The 5,514-nt window shown below is 47.1% G+C and overlaps 1 protein-coding gene across 1 annotated transcript in view; it reads right to left on the bottom strand.

Moving 5' to 3' along the window:
• The window catches only part of Prickle1 (prickle planar cell polarity protein 1), a 90,728-nt gene extending 89,818 nt beyond the window's left edge, over positions 1 to 910 (bottom strand). The window contains exon 1 of the mRNA XM_055627097.1: positions 880 to 910. The gene's annotated coding sequence lies outside the window, so the exon portion shown is untranslated. The remainder of the gene's footprint in view (positions 1 to 879) is intronic.
• Positions 911 to 5,514: the final 4,604 nt, after the last annotated feature.

The following is a 5,514-nucleotide window of genomic DNA, read 5'->3' as shown; positions in this document are numbered from 1 at the left end:
CCAGGTCAGCGCAGGCGGCGCGGGGCTGGCATGGTGGCGGCTCCCCGGCCGCTGCTCGGCTGCAGGCGGAGTGCGCGCTCCGGCTCCGGCCGCCGCAGAAGCACCCGCCCCCGGCCGCCGCGCGGGCGCCAGCGAAATCCCGGAGCGCGGACGCCTGGGATCCAGGCGGCTCTGCGCGCCCACGCGCACCGTGCGGGGCCGCGATCCCTCCCCGCGAGGCGGCACCCGCCGGGCTGCGGTTTGCAGGCCCGCGAGGCCCCGCCCCGCCCCGCCTCCTAGTCTCTGCCCTTTTTTAATGCTGTCGCCCTGGTTCGGCCAATGATCCAGATGGATTGATTGAGAGATAGGAAGGGTGAAGGGGAGGAAAAGGCAAACCCAATTTCCTCTGATCAAACAGTTTGATGGGGTCCCTATTAGGGTTCCCTTTCCTTTGGGGCGTGTACAGAGGGCACTAGTTAATTAAACTCTTGCATCCTTCCGGCGCTCTGGACCCTGGTAAACCCACCTGGACTCGATCCTATCTGGTGTAATCCTCCAGGTTTACTTAGTCTGCCCCGCAGCCAAGGGGGAGAGATTTCAGATCACGAAGGCCAAACTGGACGCCTCTAGGAAAAAGCCCAAGGGCTATAGCCGAGAACCCTCGGGGAACCATGGTGTCTGGGGCCAGGGCCGAGTTAGCGTGGCGCACTGGATGCGGGGTCCAAAGCCTTCATTCCGTCATGAAGATTTTTCATTGACTGAGCCACAATCCGTGTTTTCACTCTGCCGGGTTCCCAGGGCTGGGCTGTCAGGCTCACTCGCCCACGTTCAGCAGGGACTCAGCCTGTTTAAAAGTTCTGCCCTGACATTTGCTTCCCCTTAAACCTCAGAGCCCCTTACCTTCTCCACTTCCGGATCTGTGGAGCCACACTGTGAACACTGTGACGGCAGATCTCAGAGGACAGACCCCGATGCAGCTGGCAATGCCAACCTGACAGGTGTCCCTGCAAAGCTGGACCTTTGTGGACTCTCCACGCCTTCTAAATCCTCCAAGATGCTGTGAGTAGCATCTTCCAGGAAGAGGAGGTTTTGTGTGTTGGGAGTAGGAAGGATGATGTTGACTGACGAATTTGTAGCTCTTTGAGAAAAACCAAAGCTGTCCACTTTAGGACTCTCTTCAGTAGCAATTACGTTCCATTTCTTCAGCGGCAAAGCAAAGCGGAGCCTCGGTAAAACATGGAGTCAATGCTAGGAAGATGTAAAGTAATAACAGCTAAAGACAAACGAAGGCAGGGAAGCCCCAAAGCTAGTGACAGCTTTTCTCAGCTCTTACCGGGGCTCAGAATTCCTCATTGCGCTGACACCCCGGTTTCCCTTACAGTCATAGGCGGTTGCTATTGAAACGATGAGAATCTGAGCAAGAATGACCCAAGCCTTCTTGCAGCTCAGCATTTCATTGGCCACGGTCTTTAAAGTTGTGTGTCTTCATCTTATCTTGTATACAAACGCTTCTTCTAAGCTATTAGCATGGAACTATTAACTAACTTTCCTGCCCAAGAAAACTGGCCAAAAAAAAAAAAAATAAATAAAGATTATTTCCAGACATAGTGAATAATTAAGACTTTTAAGGGCGAATCTACTGTCTTATAACGTCTTGGATTCCTGTCTGTTTTCTCCCCTTACAGCTTCAGAGTAGAGCGGGTTTTCAATCATTAAAAATGAAGCAATTCCCTACAGGCTCATTTCATGAGAGGGTCACCTTCTGTGGCAGAGCTGGGTGGGAGAAGCTCATGGAAAGGGTATCTGCATAGCCTGCCCTTGGACCCCCCCTCTTGGAGAACGTGTTAGTATGTTATAACGTGGCATGAGATTGGTAGCCGAGGGCCTACAGTCGTGATGTCATGGAAGCTTTTATTAAAATGGAGCATCTGTCATACGTGGTGCAAACACATTACCCACCATCCTCTCAAGAAGCCGCTACCTCTTCAGGTAATGTACTGGAAACAAACATCTTTGTACCAAAAATGCTTGCTTTTCAGCCAAGAGGCTCAAGAAATTACTCGGGCAGTTCAAGCGATGGTCTGAGATTAGAGCAGCCTGTTTTACATCTCAAGCCCCATCGTTTACCAAATGGAGCCTAAATGGGGTGTCAGTAGCACCGTTGACCCTCAGTTCCTCCTTCGTAAAGAGGTTTTTTAATTCAAGTCAGAGAACTACTGGATTCCTGGGCTGAAGAAAACTTTCAATTAGTAGAAAGATTTTATAGATGACATTTCTATGTCACATTTTTTCTCAATCACTGCCTTTACTCCTTTACTGCCTTTAATTCTTTACTCCTGCCTCCACGCAAAAACCCACAAATTAGAAAACAGACCCCTCCCTTGTCAGTATTGGGGATTGATTGTAGGGCCTCATGCTTTCTAGGCAAGAGGTATACCACAGTGTCTTACAGTTCCACACAGGCTGGTTTTGAAGAACTTGAGAGCGTCTCTCAGCCCCCTGGGTCGTTATGGGTACAGATGCATGCCACCATGCCTGGCATGGGAAAAGCAGGAGACTATTTTAAAGTTCAGTGTGTGTTAGGCCTGTACAGATGGCTCTGCAGTTCCAAGTATTTACTGCTCTTTCAGAGGACTGGAGTTCGACTCCCCGCACCTTCGTGCAGAAGACTCACAATTGCCTCTACCTTCGACTCCAGGGGATCCAAGGTCTGCCCTCTCCTGGCTTTCATGGGTACCCAAAATAATTACTCACATAGACTTAGACATGCACATAAATAAATAAGTAATAAAATATAACCCTTTTTTTTTTTTTTTTTTGAGACAAGGTTTCTCTGTGTAGCCTTGGCTGTCCTGGATTCACCCTGTAGACCAAGCTGGCCTCAAACTCACAGAGATCTGCCTGCCTCTGCCTCCCCGAGTGCTGGGATTAAAGGCATGCACTACCATGCCCAGCTACAAAATATATCTTAAAAAAATAAAGTTTAATGGCTCAAATGTAGTCTGCATTGTGAACTACTGGGCCCTTTTATTAACAGGGCTCTCTCTTCTTTGTCTTGTCACAGAAACAGAATACCACACTTTTTATGTGCAAGTAAATTCAGAATAATTTTAAAGGACTGCTACCAATTTTATAAAAGTTATACCCTCGTGTATTGAACTGTAGCTCCAAGTTTCATATGTTGAAGCCATTATCTTCAGTGCTTCAGAGCATAACCTTATTTGGAGACAGGCTTTCTACAGATATAATCAAGTGAAACAAATCAAAGCTACTAGATTGAGCCCTAATCCTCTACAACTGAATTTTTTCTTTTACTTGTTTGTCTGTTCTGAGACAAGGGTTTTATGTAACCCAAGCTATCCTTGAGCTTGCTGTGCAGCTGCGGAAGACTTTGGACTTCTAATTCCCTTGTCTTCATCCTCCATACCAGGCCTGATACGACTGATCACATGAAAAGGAAATTTGGAGACAGATCTGTGTTCAGGGAGGGTGCCACAAAAGTGGAAGTGGAGATTGTGGCGATATTTTATGAGTCAAGGGACATAACAGATTGCAGCAGATTCTCAGAAGCCAGCAGAGTGAGGGACAGCTCTCAGAAGGAACCAACTCCACGTCTAACTTGATCTCGCACTTCTCTAGTCTTCAGCTGTGAGGTAATGTATTTCTATTGTTCAGGCTAGCCCGCATGTGATGCTCTGTTACGCAGTGCCTGTCACCAAATGTGGTATCCAGCAATGCATGCTATGAATGCTCTTACCTCATTCAAGACGAAGAACTCACAACAGTTCAGACATATTGAAGACGTAAGCAAGAACCCGGGAGTGTTGTTGCCAATCCTGACTTGACATTCAGGTCTGATTGGTTCTTACCTCTTGTTTGGTTTTTGGTACCTGTGCCTCTTGACCCCAAATCTGACATTCTGTGACCTGAAGACTCAGCCTGACCTAGGGATCGTAAGGTACATGATCTTGAGCAGGTAGTGTACAGCCAGCTTGGAAGACACGCTTCCATGCTAACAGTCTACCAAAGACTTTCTGTGCCTTTTGGGACAAAGCACGCTTTCCTCAGAGTAGGGAGAAGGCCCTCACATTTGCATGATATAGATTTCCTTTCTTCCTTGCCTGTGTTGGCACTCACCATACCAAACTATTTATAGTTCTTCAAAAGCTACTTTGATGATACCTAGAAAGCTATCCCCGATCACTGCCTTCTTTATTATCAAGTTCCTTTCTGTCCTTAGAACCTTTGCTTAAACACCCACTTCTTGGTAGTTTCTTAATGCTCATGCTTATATGGTAAGCACTTGACTAAACCACCTTCCTGGTCTCAAATTTCTAACTCTTCACCACCAAAACGGAGATGCCGATACTGAAGAATGGATTGGTGTTTTGTTTAATATTACTTTTTGTTATTGTTTTGAGCCAGGGTGTCTTTGCATAGCCCTGGCTGTCCTGGGATTCAGAAAGTAGACCGGGTTAGGCTCAGGCGCAGAGATTCGCCTGCCTCTGCCCTGGAGTTCTGGGGTTAAAGGCGGTCACTACTATATCCAGACTGTTTATTTTGTTTCCTGATTCTGGCTTCCTTATTTACACCCCAGACTCCATACTGTCAGCTTCTCACGCCTTTGAACTTGAGAAATGAGAAAATGGAAAGTCTCTATTGGGCAAGGTTGTCACAGTCCTATCTGTTGTGCCTGGTTTCTTCTTTGTCCAATTCAGATGTATAAGACCTACCAGCTCACACCGGGAAGGGCTAGGAGCTCAAGAGGGTGCCATGATGGCTTCACATTCTTTCCGGAAACAACCCTGGGCTAAAGGTGCCTTGCTTTCTCATTTTCATGTAAGGGGAACTCTGGAATGTAGAGTGTGCTCATGGAAGGAAGGATGAGACATTAAACCTTCTCTCCACCTCAGAAAGCTTAGCTCTTAGGTGTTCTGTGTCTATTTGCCCTTCTAGAAAAAAAAGTAAATGAACAGTGAAAACAAACCAATAAAACAATCCAGCCAGAGTCTGGATTCCTGCTCCACACTCTGGCTGCTTCTGCTGCCTTTGGCCCCAGGCTTGCAGATCTTTTCTAGATAGCACGCAGCATTCCACAAATATCTTGTGATTCCACTTGTGATGTCTGCGGTAGCTTTTCCTTCTAGAGGGCTGTTTCATAACTTGGTCAGAGGTCTCTAGACTTCTGGGTAAGGATGTTATTTCTGCTTCTGCTCCCCACACCAGCTTTCACCTAAGCCCAGGATGTGTGGAGTACTAAAACTGAAAGTGTAGGAAAGAAATTATTACAGTAGTAATAATGGGCTGAGCATGAAAAAGGAACAATTTTTAAGTGGAGACTGTTAGATTTGTGCTCTCTTTTTCTTTCTTTCTTGCCTGAATTTTAACTAGGAGACTGGTTGTGGCTCTGCTTGTAGGTTTCACAAAACAACTGACAGAATTCAGATCAGGCGGTGAAACGGCAGTAGCAGGCTGGGAGAAGCCTGGGACAATGCTTTCTGTTACACTCCTGGGAACTGGCTCCCACACCAGCCC

The sequence above is a fragment of the Psammomys obesus genome, unplaced genomic scaffold, assembly GCF_907164565.1.
Source record: "Psammomys obesus unplaced genomic scaffold, mPsaObe1.curated_primary_1811, whole genome shotgun sequence".
Classification (NCBI taxonomy): Eukaryota; Metazoa; Chordata; class Mammalia; order Rodentia; family Muridae; genus Psammomys; species Psammomys obesus.
The sequence above is the reverse complement of the archived record's forward strand: the minus strand, read 5'-3'. Positions and strand labels throughout refer to the sequence as shown.